Source organism: Mustela nivalis (assembly GCF_964662115.1).
Source record: "Mustela nivalis genome assembly, chromosome: 1".
Classification (NCBI taxonomy): Eukaryota; Metazoa; Chordata; class Mammalia; order Carnivora; family Mustelidae; genus Mustela; species Mustela nivalis.
The window spans coordinates 118,569,852-118,592,533 of record NC_139020.1 but is presented as its reverse complement, the minus strand read 5'-3'; the positions used below and the strand labels follow the sequence as shown (position 1 = coordinate 118,592,533).

The window sequence follows — 22,682 nt, the reverse complement described above, 5'->3', positions numbered from 1 at the left end:
TCCTTCTTTCTTTCCTTCCTTCCTCCCTCCCTCCTTCCTTCCTTCCTTTTCAATATTTATATATTTATTTTAGAGAGAGAGAGCAAGCCAGAGGGGCAGAGGGAGAGAAAGAATCCCAAACAGACTCCATGATAAGCTCGGAGCATGACACGGGGCTCGATCCCATGACCCTGAGATCGTGACCTGAGCCGAAACCAAGAGTGGGATGCTTAACCGACTGTGCCATCCAGGGGCCCCCTCTTCATTTCTAAAAAATGTATATATACATACTGTGCTGTGGGGAGAGCTGTCAGCCCAGACGACCGAGCAGGAAACTCGGGGGTGCCCAGCTCGATCCTGGTACTGTTGTCGCCTCCACCTTCTCTTTCCTGCCCTGGCTCTTCTCTGCCGCATGTGGGCGCCTATGTGGGGTGGCGAGGCTGTGGGAATCCTGACATTTCCTCATATCTCAGCCTCCCCACCTGATGGAGGCCAGGTATCCCTGGGTCCACCTCTCATTCTGAAATGTGAGTATCATCAACAGATAATGAGAGCTCCAGAAGTTTGTCCCTTCAAAGCCCTGAGAACAGGGCACCTGAGTGGCTCAGGTCAGTTGAGTGTCTGCCTTCAGCTCAGGTCATGATCTGGGGTCCTGGGATCAAGCCCCACATCAGGACCCCTGTTCAATGGGGTCCTCTCTCTCTGCCCCTCTCCCCTGCCTTTTGTTCTCTCCCTCTCTCTCTCTCTCTCTCAAATAAATAAATAAATAATCTTAAAAAGAAAACCCAAACCCTGAGAACAACTGTGACCCACACTCAGAAGAGCCCATCTCGGGGGCGCCTGGGTGGCTCAGTGGGTTCAAGCCTCTGCCTTCGGCTCAGGTCATGATCCTGGGGTCCTGGGATCGAGCCCCACATCGGGCTCTCTGCAGAGAGCCTGCTTCCTCCTTTCTCTCTCTGCCTGCCTCTCTGCTTATTTGTGATCTCTCTCTGTCAAATAAATAAATTTTAAAAAAAAGAAGAAGAAGAAGAGCCCATCTCTCATCAATGTCACTCAATGAGGAGGACTGGCTCGGCTGTGAAGCCAAGTTCACAGACTGCCATGGCTGAAATTCCAGACCCACTACAACCTCCATATCCCAGCTCTTGCTGCCTACACTAGATGTTATCCCAGATCTTTCCAAGCCCTGTGGTTCTCCCGTTCACTGCAAACATTTTTATCCACAGTGTAAACACTGCACAAGGTTTTGAGTTTAGAACCAGGAAGAATTTTGGCACAGTCCCATCAGAGCCAACCCAACAGGAAAAACCTCAGTTTCCTTAGTGCTTGCAAGGATGGATGGTCCAAGCACACAGACCACCCAGCGTCTGAAGCCCCGTCTCCCTCCCACTGACCTTCACGCCCTCACAAAGGGCACCAGCTTGTGTCAGGCCCACAAAACAGGTCTTCTTACCATGGAAAGATCATCTCAGACCCGCAGTGAGTGGAGCTTGATTTCTACCAGTGCTTCTGAGATGAGAGGCTCTCCATCTCAGCCTCACCACCCCAAATCTTTAAGACAGATATGGGGTACGGTTTGGGCTAAATGTCTGAATGTAAAGCCATGGTGCCTGGTCCTGGGAGCCCAGCCTCTGGTGGGGAGGCCCAAAAGCCATTGTTGAATGAAAGTGGGTGGGAGGTAGTAAGCCCCTCTCTTAGCTGCTGAGCCCCTTTCTCTTGCAAGCCCTCTCAAGGGCTGCAAGGAAACAGAGGGTATCAGTCAGTATGGCCTGGGACCAGTTACCTAGCTACCAGAGCCTCAGTTTCCCCATTACCAAAATGAGGGAACAACTCTTGGGATGGTTCCCTGGTAATTATTTGGAGAGCAGAATGCCAGGCATATTGAGCACCCAAGACATGGTCCCCCTGGTCTAGCCTTCCTTGTCACACATGAGCAAGCTCAGGTCCAACACAGAGCACTGTGGGACATCTGGGATGACAGGAGATGGAGTCTGGAGTTCTGCCCCAGAGCAATGGGAATATGAACTCTGACTGGGGATGAGAGATGGGGCCTCCACAGGGCAGCAGACTCTCCCTCAGGCTTCTGTGAAAAGACTTCCCTGTCTCAATAGAAGGACACATACACGCTTGTAAGTCAGGGCCAACGGTTCTCTCCTGAAGGCTCAGAAAGTGCCCAGGACATTGGAACTTGGCAGAGGTGCAGGCCAGGGAGTGGTCACTAGAGGGCTCAGGATGGCACAGAGGTAGCTGCCCCAGGGAGGTCACAGGAGAGGGACAGCCTGAGAACCAGGACAGGGCTGGGGGTGGGGGTTGGGGAGAGACAGAAAGAGAGAGAATGTCAGGGGGAGGGAGACCACGGCTGAGCAGGATGGGAGAGCAGGATGGCTTCCTGTAAAGCTTCCCCATTACCTCCTCAGGACCCAGAAAGACCCAGAGAAACCCAGAGCCCCGGGGTTCCTAGCAGTGACAGCACTCACACACAATATTGTGGCAGAAAACACTGCCTATCCCAAATGCCGGAATCCCCTAGTTTCCTATCCCCCTCCAGCTCAACGTGCATTTCCCTGGTTCTGTCTGGCACTCCCCACCTACAGGAGATTGCTACGGGGAGGGGCAAACAGCTTCTGGGAGAGCCCTACCGTCAGGAGGAAAGAGCACTTGTTCTGCGTTGACTGGGGCCTGGGTTCAAATCCTTCCACCTTACTTCTATATAGTTGTGCCATGCTAGATAAATTTCTTCACCTCACTGAGGTCTTTCCATCCGGTGTAAACCAAGAGCTAAATCCCTCCATCAGAGCCTCGGGAGCTTAATGAGAGACTGACCCCCATTAGTGGTTGTTACTTGTGAATACAAAGTAAATGCCTCCATGATTGATCCCTGGGGCTGGAGGCATTCACCCACCCCTAGGGCTAGCTGTGCTCCTTTCTGCCCAGCTCCCTGTTTCCTGCTATCAGAACCCCTGAATGAGGCCACAGCACCGAACTGCCAGCAGAAGTATAAGTCACAGTCAGGGAGGTTTCCCCAGAGAGGTGACCAGCGCAGGACAGGGCAAGCCACAGTCACAGGCATGCCCCCCTTTCCTAACCCCCAGGCCCAGACCCAGGCAAAGCCGTCCTCCCAGGCTCTGCCCACTCCAGGAGAGGAGTTTGTGAAGTGGAAACTTCTTCCAACATTTAGCCCTGTGTGACAATCTCAGAGCAATCCTCTCTCTCAGCAGGACCAGCCTGTGAAGTGTAATTAAAGCCACGGGTTAATTACGAGCAGCAGCCATCTTGTCCAGAGGAGCACCTCACTGCTGCTCCTCCTGCATCCAAAGCCATCCTCCCAGAGGTCCAGACACGGGAGTCATACCACCTCTCCACATCCTCTCCCTCTTCCGCTCCTCCACCTCAGCCCTAAAGGTCTCCAGCTAAGTCATGCCAGTGTTGCCTTCAACGAGCTGTTTTAGTATCTACTGCAGTTCGTACTTCACAAGGGCTCCCTGTGCTCTGACTTAAATCCGTCCTTCTACAGACTGACGGTGGGAATGGGAAGAACAGACGTGGATGTGAGTTAGGGCTTCATGGAAGGTGCCCTGAGAAGGGTCCTTAGTGAAGGGCAGGGCCTTGTGACCCACCCCACAACCATGAAGAGGAGATGGGGGGCGAGGATCTGACAGGATCCAGCCAGGGGTGGGGGCGATGTGACAGTTGGAAGGGAATGGGGAAGGGAGAAGCCTGTCGGTCGGAAGGAGGAGAGCGCGAGCTGGGAACTGGAGGCCTGGATTGGCTTAACAGTTATCTACTAGCTCCGTAGCTCAGTCAAGCCACCTATAAAATGGAGGTAATAAAGTCAAACTTACTCTTGGGACCTTTGTGAGCTAAAATACAGAAAACAGCTTTTTAAATGGCCTGGCACAACTTAAGCTCTCAGTAAACTCTGGGAAATCCTCTTAACACCCGCATCCTTGTCCACAAATTGCTCAGAATCCTAGAGCTTCTTCCCTCTCCTTTTCTCTCACACTAACTTCTTCTTCCCCATTGCCACGGCCTCAGGCAGTCATGGCCCTCATCCCAGCCTGTGACCTCACCTCCTCCCCGGCCTCCCCACGGGCCTCCCCAAGGGCCTCCCCAAGGGCCTCCCCCGCCCCCACCACATCCACCTCCAGCTCCCCAGTCCACTCTGCAGAAGGGCAGGTGTGCTTGGTACCCTCAGTCCCCAGGTACTTTTCCAGATGTCCCGCTCTACTAAAAAGAAGCTCATTTAATTCAGTCCTCACGCTCACCCTCGGAAACAGGTGTTATGGCCACTGAGCCTCAGGGAGGAGAAATCATCTGCCCAAAGTCACTCCACCAGTAAATGGCAGAGCCAGAATTCAAGCCCTACCGTGGGGATCAGGCCGCCTTCCACATGGGACTCCTCAGCAGAGCGTCTAAGGCCTTCCGCTCCCGGCCCCCCTCCGCTGTCCCAGTGGAGCCCCGTGCTCGCCCAGCTCCTGATACACCCACCTCACCTTCACTTCTGTCTTATCCTCAAGGAGTCAAAGAGTCCAATTAGAAAAAGAGAGGAGAGACTATAGGACAGGACAGGAATTGGGGAAGGAGAGAAGAGCCGGAAGGGAAAAGAAGGCCGAAGGGAACGGATCCGGCATCCAAAGGTTCGAGGACTTCTCCAATGGGCCGTCAGCTCTTCCTCCAGCTTTGCTTCTGTTTTCCCCATCAGGACCTGGGATTCCGCAGAAAGGAAAAGGGGAGCCGAGCGTCGGGTGCAGGAGGCCCAAGCTGGAGGCTGGTGCGCAGCCTGTAAGAACTCCAGCTGCTCTGCAGCCAGGGCGAGAGCCAGCCACTTGACCCAGCCGCACACCCGGGGTACAGGCAGATGAGGCGGAGAGCAGCTGTGGGGATCTCGCAGGAATCCTGACAGGATCCTGGCAAGCATGAGAGGCGCTGGGAGGCCTCAGGCAGGCTACACAGCCCTCATTTCCAGAAAGGGGTCTGGGGTGGGTTGTGCAAACCACACAGAGGGAAACTCAATGTGCTGCCCTAGAAAAATTCCTGCAAAGACTATAAACGAGGGGTGGTGGGCACTGGGGAAAGGCGGTTGAGATCGCGAGCAGGCAGTGTGTGTTCAGTAATAAAGTCCTGTCAGGCAAAGCTCATCTTCTCTGTTGACAGGGTCACCAGGCTGGTAGACGAGGGAAATGGGGTTTGCCGGGAGAGCTGATCTTGAAACCATCTGACAACCTCGTCATGAAATTGTTGCATGTAAGCTAAAGAAAGGAAGCTATAGGGTGGGAAAACGAGTAGGACAGAGCCGGCCCACAACATCATGCCCAAGGGTGCTTGCCCATGGATCAAGTCCCTTGGGACAGAACTGTCCAGGGGCAGGTAGGGCTCTGAATTATCCCACTGCATTCAAGATCTTAGCAGTTCCTTGGATCAATAGATGGGAAGCATTTGAAGGTGGAAGCTACTGGTAGATTTTTGGATGCCAGAGACAGAATCTGAAATCTTTTTAAGATTTTATATTTTTAGCAATCTCTACACTCAACATGGGGCTCAAACTCACGACCCTGAGATCAGGAGTCGCGCGCTCCACCGACTGAGCCAGCCAGACATCCCCACAATCTGAAATATTTTAATCAGCTAGGGAGATGGACTGAACTTAGACAAGATGAAATGAATTAAGGAAAAATACAGAGTCCCAAACACAAGACCAAAAAGGCTACAGTGCTGTTATGGGTTGAACTGTGTCCCTCTAAAACTCATGCATTCAAGTTTCAAACCCCATCACCTCCAAATGTGATCTTATTTGGAAAGAGGGTCGTTACAGATGTAATTGGTTAAGATGAGGTCATACCGGAGTAAGGTGTGTCTCTAAACCAATATGACTGGTGTCCTTACAAAAGGGGGACTTTGGAGGCAGACAGGTATAGAGGGAGAATGCCATGCAACGATAAAGGTAAAGATGAGGGGGAAGCTTCTATCAACCAAGGCATGGCAAGAAACCACAAGAAGCTAGGGGAACACTCTCCCTTATAGCCCTCAGAAAGAACCAACCCTGTCAATGCCTTGATCTCGAGCTTCTAGTCTCCAGGACCGTGAGATAGTACACTTCTATTGTTGGAGTCACCAGTGTGTGGTCCTTTGTTATAGCAGTCCTAGCAAACTGGTGCAACACAAAGACACGACTGGAAGATGGGACTGAGTTGCAGATTATGATAAAGAAACCTGAGGGGAATGGTTGGCTGCTAGCTCAGTAAAAGTCAGCAGGGACACGTGGCTGCCAAAAATAGCCAGGGCAGAACTGAGGCTGCAGGAAGAGAAGCTGTGGTGCCTGGACTGATGTGGGTATGCTGGCCAGGCCCTCACCTGGAAGACTAGATTTGGTCCTGGTGACCGCAATTTAAGACAAATGGGAGGACTTGCAGAGTTCTGTGCCTAGGGATGAAGAAACAAGTCAGAGGAGCACTAACAGGAGTGGGGAAGGCAGTTGGTCTCCAAAGCTTGAAAAGCTGTGGCATGGAAGTGACTGGGTTCACCTAGAACAGCCACATGAGAAAGGATGGAACCCTCAGTGAGAGACACGGACTTCAAAGAAATAGAAGAACTTTCTATTAGATGTTGTTGTCCAAAAACAGAATGGGCACCTTGTGGGCAAGAAGAACTGGAGACTTTACCCACTGACCACTCAGTAGGGACTTGCAGAGGTGATCTTGGCACCTTCCAGCTCCAAGGGACCCATTCCAATTGCCCAGCTTGGCTGACACCAGCAACTCAAGTTCCTTATTCATGTAAATTTAGAGGCTCCTGAGGACTATTGGGGCCCAAGTCCTTTCATCGAGGCTCTCGTGAGTCAAATTGCATGCTAGACTCATACACCTCAGAATATCAGGTCTGGCAAGACCCAGGCCACCGGAAGGATGGACTTGCTCGTGCTCACGAGGATGAGGTCAGGAATAGGGGCGGGAAGGAAAATGGTCCTGGCTCTCCATTGTCCAGAAGGGGAGTAAACTGGCAGACCCAGAGTCAGCCAGCCTCTGCCTTGAGGGAGTGCTCTGCTGGTGGGTGCTAAGGGGAAATGGAGGAGGCTTCACCCAGGCCTCCCTTTGAGCAATGGCTATGCAAACAAACCCTTCCCAGGATGACATGATAGTAACAGTGAATGTAAGCTATATACAGGAGTTCCTCTACTTCATGTAATCTTCCCTTAAACTAGTCCTCCCTCACTTTACAGTGCAAAAAGCAGGCTCAGGGAGGGAATGGATTTCATACAAGACCCGCAAACACAAACCAGTCACGCTGGGTTTGAACTCAAGTCTGTTTCATCCTGAAACCCATGTTCCTTCCAAGTTTCCACACTACGTCGCCAGGAAAGTGTTATGGGTTGTAGAAATGCCACAAGCACCCAGCAACGGAAAGAAGAGCTTAGTGTGGTCTAAAGTCGTGTCTCTCAAACTTCAGCGAGCATCCAGATGGCCTAGAGAGCTTGTCAGAGGGCAGGTTGCCGGGTGCCGGCCTGAGAATTGCTGAGTCAGTAGGTCTGGAGTTTAGCCCAAGAACTCTCACATTCCCAGCAGGTGCCAGGCGGAGCTGATGCTGCTGGTCAGGGACGTGGCTTTGAGAACAACCGCTCCAGAGCAATCAGGAAAGGAAGCAGGTGTCCTCCAGACTCAGAGCCACACAGAGATAGAGGTTCACTTCCGGGTCGATCATCTGTCTCCAGGACGGGAGTCCCCCAGCAGCATCCTGGACAGCAAGACTGACAGCTGGTGCTGCTTCACCACAACCCATCTGGTTGGGAAGATGCTCATTCTGAAAAAAATCCAGCTTCCTGTACTTCCCACTCTGGAGTCTCCCGCTTCTCCCAGGTAGATGAGCTATGTTCTCTCCTACCGGAAATCCTGCCTCTTTGGCAGTCAGCATCCAGGACCCCAGGGTTTTCTCCCCCTCTAAGTGGACAAGTTCCCTTCACCAGACCTTCTGTAGCTGGGTTTCCCTAACCCCTCCTGGCTGCCCTCCGTGTAGCACACTGGACTTGGTCGGCTCCCCTCTAAAATCCATGTTCAGAGATGAGGACATAATGACCAGGAAGAACCCAATCTAGTCCCTGCACTTCTCTTCGTAACACTGAAGATGGTGTTGTTTTGAGCAAGCCCCTCGCCCTGCTGGTTCCTATAAAGCCTGTGCACAATTAAACCCCTCAGATCTCTTCCTGAGGATCCGCAGCCAAACCAAGTCTGCTCCCGCCCCCATCCCCCTCATGAACTTGAGCAATTAATTTGTGCAATCTAAATGTGACTTTCCATCTGCCCCTGTTAAATTTCATCTTGTTGGTTTAAACCCAGCATTCCAGTCTGTTGAGATCATTTTGAATATTTATTCTGTCTTTTATAGGAGCTGCCCATCACAGTCTTGTCATCAACAAATTTGATAAGCTCGCTTACTCCAGTTTCATCCAACTCATGGATAAAAATGTGAAGCCTCATTTTTCAGAATCTCACCTGCCATAAGCCATCTTCCCTTTTGGAATCCCTAATCACAAGATCCGACTTCCTAAAATCAGAATTCCTAGATTCTAGAGAAGGTCTGTGGGCATGTCATTTCTTTCTCTGGCTGTTATTAACACTAGGCTGATGTGGTTGTCTTTCATCCAAGCACCATGACATCACCACCTAGCTCTTGGTCAGAATCAAATCAGAAGGATAGTTTCAGTTGCTATTTCTCTATCTGTTGGGCAAGGATGATGTAAAAGAGACAAGAATACAAAAATGTATCCACTCCTCCACTTTAAACAGTATTTGACATCCAACAGAAGTCAGACTGCCTATCCCCTCATCATTGCTGTAGCATGCCTCCCTGACAGCTTTATAAGCCATACTGGGCAAGTAGCATCCAAATTCTTCTGACTGGGTAGGGAAGCTGCAATAGGGATGGATATGTCAAACTTGGGCCTGCTCAGCTGCAAGGCATGCTGGGATCTTGGCAGCTGGTCAGTGAGGAAGCAAGAAATGTTTTCTGGCATGGGGTACCTGGAGGAAGGGATGAGGACAGAATCAAGGAAGTGAAAAAGGGAAAGGGGTTCCTAACAAATAGCCACTCTCCTGCCATTCGTAGGAGAGAACTGCTCTTCTGCTAGAGAAAGGCACAGTCTGTGTCCATAGGATGCTGACGGAGCCTTTGTGAACAACGTATTGATACCATAAGCCAAGGATGAAACAAAGTATACACACATATACAGACATTCAAAGTATACAAAGTATACATAGTTAAGAGGCTAGGCTCTGAAATCAGGCAGTCTGGGTTTAAATCCCAGCTCAGCTATGTTTTAACTGGGTGACCTTGGGCAAATTGTTTTCTCTCTCAAGGTTTCAGTTACTTTGTGCAGAATACACACAGAGAGACCCATGAGTATTAAAAGAGAGAATGGGTATACAAAGTGTAAGAGACTGCCTGGTGCATAGTAACAGCTCAATAAATAATAGCTGTTATTATGGAACAATAGCTTGAAGGCAGAAAATGTAGATAGTTCCTGGGCTGGAAATTCAAAGAAGAAAAAGCCAAGCAGGTGAAAGAAGAAACTAAATATGTGGGCAGGGTGGGGTGGGTGTTAGGAGCAGGAGAGACTTGGAGCTCACCTGGAGAGGGGTAGCAAAAATTTGTGGAACAGACCTGGAGGTAGAGCTGAGGCACCAGGTGAGGGCATGGATTCTGACCTTCAGGTCAAGTGGGGGTGAAACAGCCAGCTTGCGGGCTCAGAGGAGTTCAGTGAAAACAGTTTGTTTTTTCAGCTCTGAATATGAAAAAATTTTATTGTGATCGGAAGTCAGTCAAAAATGTCTAGAAGGTCCATGTTAAAAGGAAGCATAAATATCCCCACTTCTAGAAATCTGTTCTGCGGAAATAGTCATCAATGGGCACAAAGATTTACGTACAAGGATGTTCACTGCAGCATTATTTAAACCAGTAAAAAATGGTTTACAGCCTAGATGTCCAACTCACAGAGGGTTCTTTAAATAAATTATAGCATATCCATATGATGGAATACTGGAGGCCATTAGAAAGCCCATTTGAGAAGAATACTTAAGACACGGGAAAATTCTCTCAGTATGTTATGAAATGGAAAAGGCTGGTTACAGAGCACCGCAGGGTACAATCACAATTTTGTTATCTACATATCTAGAAGGAAATAAGCAATGATGTTGAAGGAATATGCATTGCTTTTATAAATGCTTTTTAAGAAGAAATGACCACAGAGAAATTACCCTGGAAGGGTGCTCCCACAATCAGCTTATAATAGAAAGTCATTAAATTCAGAACACAGGAACACAAACAGTAGCTATGAACCGAATGCCAGGAGCTGTGCTGGTAACTACTAGAAAGGACCTGGCTGTTCTGAAGGGCTGAGGGCAAAGAGATTCTGCATGCCATTGGCGTGAGTCCAGGGGGAGCCTAGGAACGAAGATTTAGGTCAGTGGCTCTCACCCATGGCTGCATTATCGGAAGCTCAAAAAAATATCAATTGCTCAGGGACTCTGACTTAATTAAAAGGTCTAGGATGGGGCTGGTCATCTATAGGTTTTCAAAACTCTCCAGGTGATTCTAATAGAAACCAGTGAGTTAGAGCTGAACTGGGCCAGGCTACTGTTACTTGAATACAGAGGTCAGTGGAGCCTTGCTCTCCAGGCTGGGCCCCGTATGCCGAGAGACTTGCTCCGTAAGTTAGAGGAAAGGGAGAAAGGGAGCAGGTGGCCCCAAGGTACCTGGTCTATGAAGGAAAATGCCCCCTCAGCCAGGAAGGGCATTCCCAGAAGTACTCCTTGGAGCTGGTCCCTTTGGGAGTTTTCACCACAAGGATCCTACTCTCCACGGAGACTCCTGAGGGGGCCCAGCTAGCTCTATGAACAGGAGAAGGGAAGAAAACCAGAATCCCAGGAAACCTATAGGGACCTGACCCTGTACAAGCTAGACTTAGTCTAGTGGTATTTTCCTCTTCTGTCCTGCTTTGGGGCAGAAACACACCCTGGTCAACAGAGCAATGTGCAGACCTTAAAGGCAGTCTGTTCTAGGTGGAGGAGGGCTCTCAGAGGCTCCTGGTTTCCTCCGGGCACCTTGAGGGAAGAGGAGCAGAAGGAACAAGCTGCAAGAAACAAAAGTTTGTATTAAATGATAAGATCTCCCCCAGCTTCAAACTACAGGTATAGGGTTACCCCAGGCACCAAAAGAAGGGAAAGAACAGACTTGGGTCGGGTGCTTTACACACTGAATCCATCCATCCCTGAATAATTAAGAGCCAACTGCAAGCTCTTTTGTACTCCTTAAAGGGGAGCTCCTGGGGGCCCTTCAGGACAATGATAAGGGCAGTATGGAGGGAGTTGGGGTTCAGGAGGAAAAGTGGGGTTAGCAAGTAGGGATGGATCTAAATTGCTACCCCACCAGCCCTTTCCCTGAAATTCTCTCTAGGGGCAGCCTTACATCAACTCTAGCAGGTGAACGGAGCTGTGGATAATCCAAAATCGCAGATGGCCAAATGATAACACCGCTTTGCAATGCATCGCATCTATGTTTATACATGGACGTGTATGCATATGTTTACACATACACGCACACATGCATATACCTAATATGCAGCAGATTTACCTTGCAAATGGTGTTGGCTCAGGCAGAGGCTAAAAGGACCATGTACCCTCTGAAGGGACCGGCAGTCAGGTGTCTCACCAGCAGTGGGGCTGGAGGGAACTAGAAACTGGTCTTAGACTAAATATTCTCCACAAGTGAGCCACAAAAAAAGATTTTCCTGGAAAATCTAGTAGTAACTGGAGTCTCCATTCAAGATGGCTGAACTGGAGGGCCAGAAAGTCTTAGGGTCCATTTGACCTCCTCGTTTTCACAGATGGGGAATCGAGGTCTAGCAGAGGTGCTCAAATGGGGCAGACTCCCTCATTTCTAGGCCTCCTCCTTTGGGAATTTAAACTGTTGATCTGCTCCGATATGATCCGCAGTGGACTGACAGAGCAGATGGTCACCAGCCATCCTCTTGTACCAACCCTTTCTTATCACAGAAGAGCCCAGCCAGAGACATTCTTGGTTCAAATGCAAAGATATTCTGATAATATTGACAAGGCTTCAAATTCAAACGAGTTCCAGGTGCAAGTCTGATTAAGTCATCCTTATTAAACGCAGATCAATGAGGGCAGTGTCATGGCACAACTCAACTCAGCACATACAGCATTGCCTTTAAAGCTTCCATTTGCTCAGGAACAGCCCAACAGAATCCTTGTCCTCCTGTTTCAAGTCAGACTGGAGGAGGCTGAACAGCCCAACTGTTGGGAGGTGTGCTCAAGGTCAAACTCTCCCAAGCCTGGTCTCCATCCCAGGGGTCTCTCCTCCTGCTTTCCTCCCTGTGCCCAGCAGCAAATTAGACAGGGAACCACCTTCTTCTTCATTTTTTTTCCCCTTCCATTTAGAAGCCATCAAGTGTAGTAATTTCTCACTGGTGAGAATGTCAGGATTAAAGAGTGCATTCTGCAAAGGTTTGGTTTTCATCTCTCATGCTCACTAAAGCAAAGCACTACAGCAGAAGGAAAGGAAAGTGACACGGCAGAGCCACAGAACATTCAGCACCCTGCTTCCTTGTCAGAACTCTGCTCCCAGCTGGAATTTTTCCCTGCTACTTTCTAGCATTCAAGCCAGTTATAAGGGAATTTTTCCCCCCCCGAAAAGAAAGCCTTGGGGGAGAGTCCTCCATCTAAGACAGAGAATGGCATAGGCAAAGATCCCCTTCCAGATTACCCATTGTTGAGCCATCTCTTTAGCTAAGCCACGTGTTATCAAATGGAAAGTCGGAGAGAGGGAGGTTCACAAAGGTAGAGCACTGTGAAATTCAGGTGTTGCCCACACAAGCTGGAAAAGAAGGGCTCCATTCAGCAATTCAATGAAACTCCATTAGTTAAGCCACTTGCTTTGGCTTCTTTTCCTGTATTTAAGACCAAGCTAGTTAAGCTTTGTCGTAGATTTAAGACCAGCTCCGCTGTGGCTAAACTAATATGCAAAGATCTGAACATGAAGAGAACTCATTCATTAGAGGTACCTATTCCCAACACACACACACACACACACACACACACACACACACACACGGAGTCACCAGTCAGTGAAGACAGACTAATGATCTAGGTGCCTGGGTGAGGCGAAAGATGGTCTCAGGTCTCAGTGGGGCTCAGACTCTGAAGATTAACCAACACTCCCTCCCAACAGTTCTCATCTCCACATCTCCAGGTGCCTGGCTATGCCTCTGTGTACACCACAGGTACAAGGTAGGTATTCAGCCCCCTTGATGAATGAGAAATTTGAGGAACCGAGGGACGATCTGAGGTGGTGGCATCCTAGAGCTGCCAGCCACAAACCCTGGATGACAGGTCATTTGGACAACTCCACCTTAGCTGTCAGATCACCCAGACAAACCTACAGGGAAAAGAGGGGAAAAAAAAACCCTCACAGTAAATTCCATCACAGAAGTCGAGGCAAGGCTAGTCATTATGTCCTCCTAGTCATATCGGTTTACCTCCATTCAGATCAAAGATATGTCTTGTTTACTAATATCCACAGCTTCTAGCACAGTGCCTGGCGTATAGGAGGTGCTTAGTAAATGGTGAACATGTGAGTTTACTGCCACTATTGTTCTCATCTACCTTGCACCTAGGCAATAACAATGCTAGCACTTGAGGATCTTAGGGAACATCTGGAGGCTGGAGGCATGGGGCTCAGCCCAGTGTCATTTAAGGTTTACATGGTGGCAGGCACTTCTAATCAGGTAACTTCCTTTGCCCTCTCTGCCCATTCTATCACCTCCATCCTCAAAGAAAGTAGTAAACTGGTTAATTATACGGTAGTGATCTGAGTTGCTACCTTGTTAAATTTCCCAGTGGGATGTAAGAGAGTTACCAAGATTAAGAACAAGAATGTCATGATCAATGTTCAAAATAATTGGACTCAACAGCATCTTCCTCCCAAGGGCACATACTCTATCTACTAATCCTCAGCCTTGCCAAGCTAATCTGTAAATGTCTGCCACCCCTCTCCCCATTGCTGGGGTTCCTCTTCCCTTTTTTATACCCACACTCAAGGCTCAAGACTTTCTGGATATTTCTTGGGATCCCTGAACATCCCCTAGGTGAGGTTCTAGATTTTTCTTATCTAAACCCTGAATAAGGTTTACTGCATTAGGGGAAGCAAAAAGTCGTGGTTGGATTTTCTTCCTTTGGAAAGAACAAAGCTGGCTTACATTCACTGGGTTCCTAGGGTGCTGGGAAGGGAGGGGGAAGTAGGGACTGGCAGAGGTGTTCCAATCCTGGCTCTGCATCTGGAATCTTGCATCAGTAGATGTGAAATGCTCAGATTTACAGAAGACAGACGACTCCCTGCCCTCAAGGAACTCATCATCTAGAGAAGTCATCATAGAAGAATCCTAATGGGTCCTGAAGATGAGAGCGAGCTGGGAGTCCAACAGGTCAGAAATGGGAAGAGACTGTGGGCTGTTCCAACCAATCCCCAAGGTGCTGGGAGACACGATAACACACACACACACAAAGAGATAATGCTTCTCAGGATCTTGATTTCTTGATCTATAAATATAGGCAATATGACTGCCCAAGGGCAACACATTGGTTTTGTTTAGACCATTATTTGGACAATTTGACTTTTTGCATCCAGTTGTCCAGCCTTTCTAACTGCCTGATCAGCACATTGTTCCCTGCCTGCCCTCTGTAGGCATCAGAGTTTGTGACCCCCCCGATATGGACAATCTCCAAGCCCTCTTCCAGATTTGAGCCTCAACAAGAAGTAACAAACTGAGGGGCTTTCAAACAAGCCAAGAAGGGTACACCAAAACAAAAAAGCTTCCGCAAAAAAAAGAAAAAAAGAAAAGAAAGAAAGAAAAGAAAACTTCTGTCAATCCACCAGTCCTGAATGGGAGATCAAGCCACAGAACCAGGGTGGACCTCTCAGCTTCTCTGTCTTCCTGGTCTGGCTCTAGAAGTGGAAAGGGAGCCCCTTCCTGACCTTCCCTTTTCTCTCCCACCCTCCAGATATAGACAGCTGCTGGGGAGGGAGGCAGAGTCAACAAGCCCAGCTCTTGGTCCCCCCTGAGTCCCAGAGCTTTCTTCAAACAGTACTCTCTTATGCCCTAGGTCACCATTTGGCACCAAGTCCTTGATGTTTTGTATTGCCTATGGATTTCCCCTTTCACATTCCCCTCCTCAAACAAATACACACATGTCTTCTTTGAATCAAACTGGTGAATTTAGCAGCCTCTCTGGTTATGAGCTCAGCCCTGGACCGCTCTGTATCTCTAGTCACCGAGTCTGGTGCAGCCAGCACAGTAGGTACTTAAAAAGTGTTTGATGTCCAAGTGATGATAATGCTGACTGCTGTCAGCTCTTGAACTTACTCCCTGGAAACAGAAAAGAGACGGAATATCTGTCACCCCCCTCCCAAACTGGTGTTGGTAGTTGTTGATACCCCTCCCCCACCACATACACACTTTTCCTGGCTCGGAGAGAGGCAGCCTTTCCTGCTGAGCAGGTCTCCCAAACTGTCTTCTGGTGGACCAAGTGGCACACCCCCCTCCCTCTTTGATATAGTCTCCCATTTTCTCCTCGGTTGGGGGTCGACTTTTGGGGCAGGATACTGACCGTTTTTCCCAGTCAGCTTCTTAACCTGCTCCCCTTTTCCTAGTTGTGAGGTCCAGTTCTCAGGCTCAAGATTTCCCCCTGCCCCACCCTCAAGGTCACCTATCCAGTCTCAGAAAGGGTGAGAGGTCACTTTTAAATGTCAACAAGAAGGGCGGGTGAGAAGTGATGGGAAAGAATAGACTAAAAGATGAGGGAAAGTGGGGGTGGGGAGGACGGAGAGGCGGGCATGGAGGGCGCTTGGGAGAGGCGCTGCTGCCTTCAGAGCAAAATGAGGCCAAAGTGGGAGGATGGGGAGAATGGGAAGCGGGGTGCCTGAAAAATGTGCGAGGAGATTGGAATTGCTAGGGGCTGAAGGAAAAAGATGGGGGTTGGAGGCAGAAAAGGTAAGATCGTGGTGGGGTCGAGACACAGGCGAGCTTCCAAGCCTCCAAGGCCAGTTGCGTTTGCTCAGGCTTAGGGCTGGGAAGGAGCGCATCCCGAGGGTGAGCTGCCCTTCCCAGCTCCAGCTGCTCCCATCCCCACCGCAGAAAGCCTGGAGGGGATCGCAGAGGAGGGGGCAGAGACCAGCGGCTACCCGTCCCCATCCAACTCGGGGCCCACTCCAGCTCGAGGCGGCTGGGCGGGCGGGATGACCCGGGGATTGGACACCGGGAGATGGGGAGGAGGCAGGAACCGCGCTTCAGGTGGCTCCTCCTCGTTGTTTAAAGTTTGCGGCAGGCGAAGGAGCCGGCTCTGTCCACCCCCCAACCTCCCCCACGGCCCGGGCCGCGGGCTCGCTGCTCGGCTCGGCCGGGTCGCCTCAGCCTCGCCTTCTTCCTCCGCGCGTCCTACCGCCACTTGCCTCTCGGCTCCCGCCCCGCGCGGGTCCCGGATCCCCTCTCCTGTCTCCATCCCTCCCTGTGGCCGAGCGCCCCCCGCTCCCTCCCTCCGCGCTGGATCTCCCGCACGACGTGAGCAGAAAGTGAATGAGCAGCCCCAACCACAAAGACAAATTACCATGAGAAAAATAAATCAGGAAATCGCCGTTCGCGTCCCCCTTTCCCGCCGCCGCACCCCTCTCTCCACCGGCCGAGGCGGGAGCGCGGGGCTCCCGGGCCGCGGCGTGTGGGGCCTGGCAGGGCAGAGTTTGGGCTCTGCGGGGCCCTGGCAGGGCAGGGGGTCTGAGAAGAGCCCGGGTGGGGGCCCCGCAGGCGGCGGCGGAGCGGGGACGCCGGCGAGCGTGAGATTTCACACTCCGAGCGGGCCACGCGTTCCCACGCGCGCTGCCGCCCGCACTCTCCTTCCACCCGGTTTACTCGTCGGCCCTCCGTGAGCCTCCATCTCGGCGCCAGTCTCAGCGCCTTTGCCCGGCGCTCTCTCAGCTTTTCATTCGTCCGTCCCCTTCTCCAGGCCCGGGCCGCGGGTCCTCATCAGGGCTGCAACCCAGACGCCCTGGCCGCGGCCCCGCGAGGGCCCCGCGCCGCCCGGACCCGGAGCAGGCGGGCGGCGGGAAAGCGGCAGCTCTGAGGGCGAGGGAGCACAGGGACCCCCTTCTCCTCCCGCCCGCGGCCTCTCCCACCTGGTTCCAACTTGCTGGAGCCTCGGGGCCCCTACCCCTCTGCCCACCCGAGTTGCTGAAGTTTGCAACTCGCAGCCCCAGCCCGCGCAGGGGAAACGCCCGGGGCTCCCGGGACTCACCTCCGGGCTGCGAGCACAGGTGCCCGGCTCTCTGCGGCTCCCGGCTCCCGGTGGCACGAAGCGGCGGAGGCGAACCAGGAAGGCTGGCAGCCCGTCTGGGAATGGGGCGGCGGCGCCGGAACGGCCCCGGCTCTGGGTTCGGTGCTCCCGGTGCACTCCGGACCCGGGCCCGCGCCCGCTGCGCTCCGGCTGCTCCCGCAGCCGCTGGACGCGCGGCCGACCCGCCCGGCTCCGCGGAGCTGGGCTCTGGCAGCAGTCCCCGCGCTCCAACTAGCTCCCGACCCGGAGCGCGGGTGAGAGCGGGGAGGAGAAGACCGAGGGAGCTGAAGGAGCGGGGGGAGAGGCTGTGGGGGAGGAGTTGGGAGCGAAGGGAGAGAAGGAGGGAGCGGGAGCGAAAAGGAGGAGGGGGTTGGCGAGGACCTGCCGCGGCCGGCGCTTCACCCGCCAGCCCCGAGGCGCGCGGAGCAGCGCGAGGGGGCGCCCTGCATCGCAACGTCCCCAGGCTCAGCCCGACTCCCGCCCCTGGCCTGCCGAGTGTGTGCCGCACGGGGGGTGGACACAAGTCCCGCTCCGCAGCCGGCGTTCGAACGGCGAGACCCAGGTCCGCCTGAGCACTTGCTACCTTTTGCTACATCCTGCCTTATTGTCCTCGGTGACATCCCCCATCTCTAACATGACTTCTCCGGGGTGTCAGCTCACCCGAACCCTGCCCGCCCAACCCTTGGAGCCTGAGGAACCCCACCCCCACCTCCACCCCGCCACCCCCGTCACCCGACTCCCAAATTCTCCAGCCCTGTTAGCTAAAGACGATCTTCCTGCCTGTGGATTGAAAGTGGGAAAGAAAGAATCTCGTACGAAACAGGAGAAATCTGGAATAAACTGCAGTCGAAGGGAGTGAGGCGAGGCTGTGGGGCTGGACTGTAAAGCCAAAACTGGCTGGATCAGGGTTAACTTTACACTGGACACGACCTTGAGTGAACCTCTCCAAGCCTCAGTTTCCTCAACTGTGAATTAGGGTTAGCAACACCTACCCTACAGAACGATTGGAGGAACAGTAGGAGCTGCAGTGAATGAAATAACCTCAGGAACTTGGGGAGGGCATCCCGGATATTAGCGATCCCGGGAGGCAGAGGGGTGTTCTCGGTTAAGAGCGAAGGTTTACCGAGATCACGCATCAGGGCTGATTGTTGACAAGTTTAAGTATCTAGCGTCTGATGGCTAGAAAGCGGGAGGGAGAGACGGGGAGGCGGGCGGGGGGCTTCAGATTCTATCTGCCCGGGCTGCGCGAGAGATGGGAAGGGAGCCCTCTGCTGAACAAAAAAAGGTATTTTAAAAATTTAAAGAGGTGACCTAAGATTTACAACGAAAGAATGAAGGATAAAGACAAAAGACCAGAAAAATTAAACATGGAGAAGTGTGATTTTAAGAGATAACCAAAGAGAACTGTGAAATAAAACTGGATAAGCCAGAAGAAGAAAAACATTAAAATATTTTCTGGAATATGCCGGAAATGGAAGAATTAGAGTGAATCACTTTATAGAACGAAATTCTGGGTAAAGGAAATCCCAGATAAAGCAGAGGGATGGAGACAATAAGAGCCCCAGAGAAGCATTTCCCTACACACACACACACACACACACACACACACACACACACACACACCCCTTAACTAGATGAGAAGCAATTTGGCCAGGATGAGGGGAAAGAAAGAATCCAAGAAGGGAGTTTATGGGATGCTGTAAAAAGGGAAACAGTGCACAATCTCAGAAATAAAGACTTTCTAGGGCAACAGAAATGCCAGAACTCATAAAGTGCAGAATGGAGAGGAACTTGCAAAAGTAAGACACACTCTGGACAAGAAGAGAGAGACACAGACAAGAGAAGAAAAGGAAGTTGTGTGTCAGGGCATACCAGTCTGGTAGCGATCCATTTAATTAGGGGTCGAAATCAAGTTGGAAGGGGAAATACAGGGCATTGAATCCAAATCTATTATATTATAGGTAAGGACAATGAGATCTAGAGAAGGAAAGCAATTCTCCCAGAGTTCCAGGCTAGGGGCGGGGAGGAGGTCTCCTGATCCCCTGAGACCCTTCTACCACTGTGAGATCTGCTTCCCCCACACCCACCTCCCCATTCTCATTCCCTACAGAATCATGAAACTGTTGTCATTGCAAAAACATAAATGTGTACAATAGATAGACACCCTTTAATGAATACAAGAAGAGGAAAATATTCCATGTATTGCAGGGGTAAGGAGTGAGCCGGAGAGTTTCCCATTTGTCTGCTGGGAGAGTAGACAAAATGCCTTCTGAGTGTTTCTGTGGCAGCAGCTCTCTCTTGAAAGCTAATAAAAATCATCTCCATCCTTCACCATGTTCTCTCACCCTCCCTCTCTTTCTCTACCATGTTCTGATTGCTTTATCTTTCTGCCTTTCCCACATCACTTCATGCCGCTTCCTGGTTCTCCCTCTCCACATTATGAATGAGTAAATGAATGACAAGGGACTTGATGCAGTATGGGAAGCAAGGAGACGGGGGACACTGGTCAGACTCTTTCTTTCTAGGGGAAGGAGGAGCCAAGAAGGGGAGACACCAAGGAGACACACACAGAGGAACAGAGCTGCTTGGGATGCTGGGCTAATTAATCCTAATTGTGTCCTACAGTATTGTATTGATTAACAGTGATTACTCAAGAGCTCTCAATAAAAGAGAGCTTCAGAAGTCCGAACCTCAGGAAAGGACAGTTGCTTTTCTAGCCTGGCTCATCACAGGCCTCAGGCAGCTCCTGAGTTGGACAAATCCAACCTATCAGGATCTCTGACCATTTACTGGGAACAAAACCTGGGGCTTTGACCCCATCACCACAGCATGCCCATCACCTTCCGTCCCCTTCCTTAAAACTTGGCAATAACCTGTACAGTAATGACTTCTATTAGAAGTAATTCTCTACCTACCGGAACGGTACTTAATTAAGTAGAATGCAAATACAGTAATTAATACAGAATTATCCAAAACAAACATGCTAAAGAGCAGTCAACATAGGTGGTGGAAAGGAGTTCTTAGAATTCACACTTGACCTAGAAATTCCAAACTTAACCTTGAACTAAGTTGCCAAGAGGTTAAGAAGTAAGTCCAAATTTTCAGCTGGAGGATGACAAGTCTGAGCACAACACCGCCTCCTGCCTCCCACCGTAGGGCATTTTTCTGGGAGATCTTCGGTCCCTCTGGAAAACTAGAGTGCAGCCTCTCTCAGGAAGGCGTGTAGAGGTGTGTGTATGTATGTATACACACCTGTTACACGGCCCAGACACAAGCACAAGTCTGCCCTTGTAGCAAAAGGGAAACAAACAACAGCCACACATATATTGATAGGAGAGAATTGAAAAGAAGTCACCCATCACTTAGAATGTCTGAATAGTTTCCTGGTCCCCAGTCACCTGCTTATTGCGCCTGGGGAGAGAAAAGAAAAAAGACATTCCCCACCCCACCAGTCATTGTCAATTTGTGAACCAAGAGCACACTTAGGTCAGAGGAACTGAAGTGTCACTAAATGGCAGCTTTGCCATTGTCCTGAGCTAATGCAAGAGAAAAGACCTTCCTTCCTTCCTTCCTTCCTTCCTCTCCAAACATTTAAGCACCATTCACTAAGGCTGGGTGGAGAGGTCTTAGGAAGAGGAGAGAGTCTGAGCCGCACCAGCAGGCGGGAGAAGCAGGCAGGATCACAGCAAATCTGAGGACTGCCTCAGGGCCAGAGGACCGCAGGCCCGTGGAGGGCCAGGGACCAGCTCCACTCGGCAGGGCAAGGAAGTCTTCATGGCACAGGGCTGGGAATGGAGACAGGGCTGGGATTCGCCAGACAGAGAAGCAGGAGGATGCAGAGTATTCCAGGCAGAGGAAATAGCATGTATGAAAGCACCAGGCGATATAATTAGATTTCTGTTTTGGAAGAATTACTTGGCCCCGGTTAACAGATTCAGAGAGCTGAAGCAGTAAATGTGAGCAGGTGCGTGGTGTTTGGAAAGAGCACTGCACCAGCAGTTAGGGCTTCTCAGTTGTAGGACCGGCTCAGCCACTGATGAGCTGACTGTCCTTGGGCAGGCCTCTTAACCTCTCTGACCTCAGGTCCTCGAGGGTAACAGAGGGTAAGTGAGGGGTGGGTCAGCTGCTTTCCAAGGTCCCCTTGCTATGATTCTCACCCTTCTGCAGACACTCTTTACAATTACGTTCTTTACCGTATTTATGCACTTTGCCTTTTCCATGTGTAGAGCACTTCCAGCTTACAGAAGAATTTTCCATTTGATATCTTTTGACCTTCACACTCCTGCGAAGGGGAGAGCTCCACTGACACTCTAGATGATTTTGCTCAGCTCCATGGTGGTAAACACCACCTCTGTGCTGATCACATCCAAGGTTTTATCCGTGGCTCTGACCTTTTTCTTAAGACCCAGATGTACAGACCTGACTATCTGCTGCTCTCCTCTATGTGAACATCTAATAGACATCTCGAACTTAACATTCCCCGAGCCTAATTTCCAATTTTCTTTTCCAAAGCCAGATCTTCCTCCCGACTTCTCTAATCTAGTAAATAAAAACTCTGTTCTTAGAATTCCTCAAGGCCAAAATCTTGAAGTCATCTCACACCCACACCCAAGCTATCATAAGCTATCATGGTCTCAACCTTTGAAATGCTTTTAGAAACAAACTGCTTCTCACCCCCTCCTCCACTAACACCTCAAACACCTCAATTCAAAACACTGTCTTCTCTCACCTGGTTGTTTGCTCCTCCTGCTTTCACCTTTGTACTTACTGTCTATTCTCTACATAGAAGCCATTCTAAATCAGATGCTGTCACTCTTCTGCTCAAACACCTCCCATGGCTCCCCAGCTTGCCAGATGAAATGTTCCATCCTTAACAAGCACACAAGGACTTGCTGACACCATCTCCTACCACTCTCCCCTCCTTCACTTCTCTTCAGCCCCACCAGCCTCTCCACTATTTCCAAAATACCTAAGACTGTCACCTCAGGGCCTTTGCACTTGATGTTCTCTCTGCCTGGAAGCTCTTCCATCAGATACCCATCTGGGTCATTCCCTCGCTTCCTTCAGTCTGCACTCAAATATCAGTTCATTAGAGATACATTGTTATCCTTTCAAAAATAGCAAACCCCTTTCACTATCATCACCCAACATTGTTCATACCTATTTATTGTCAGTCTTCCCTGACCAGAAGATGAATTCCACGGAAGTAGAGACATTGCCTGATCTGTTTATTACTATCATCCCAGCCCACAGAATGGTGCTTGGTAAACAGAACTGTGCAATGACAATTATTTGTGTGAATTATTATTATCCCCA

General features: G+C 50.6%; 1 protein-coding gene across 1 annotated transcript in view; it reads right to left on the bottom strand.

Moving 5' to 3' along the window:
• Window positions 1–17,533, bottom strand: part of SEMA5B (semaphorin 5B) — a 114,252-nt gene extending 96,719 nt beyond the window's left edge. The window contains exon 1 of the mRNA XM_082747158.1: window positions 17,328–17,533. The gene's annotated coding sequence lies outside the window, so the exon portion shown is untranslated. The remainder of the gene's footprint in view (window positions 1–17,327) is intronic.
• Window positions 17,534–22,682: the final 5,149 nt, after the last annotated feature.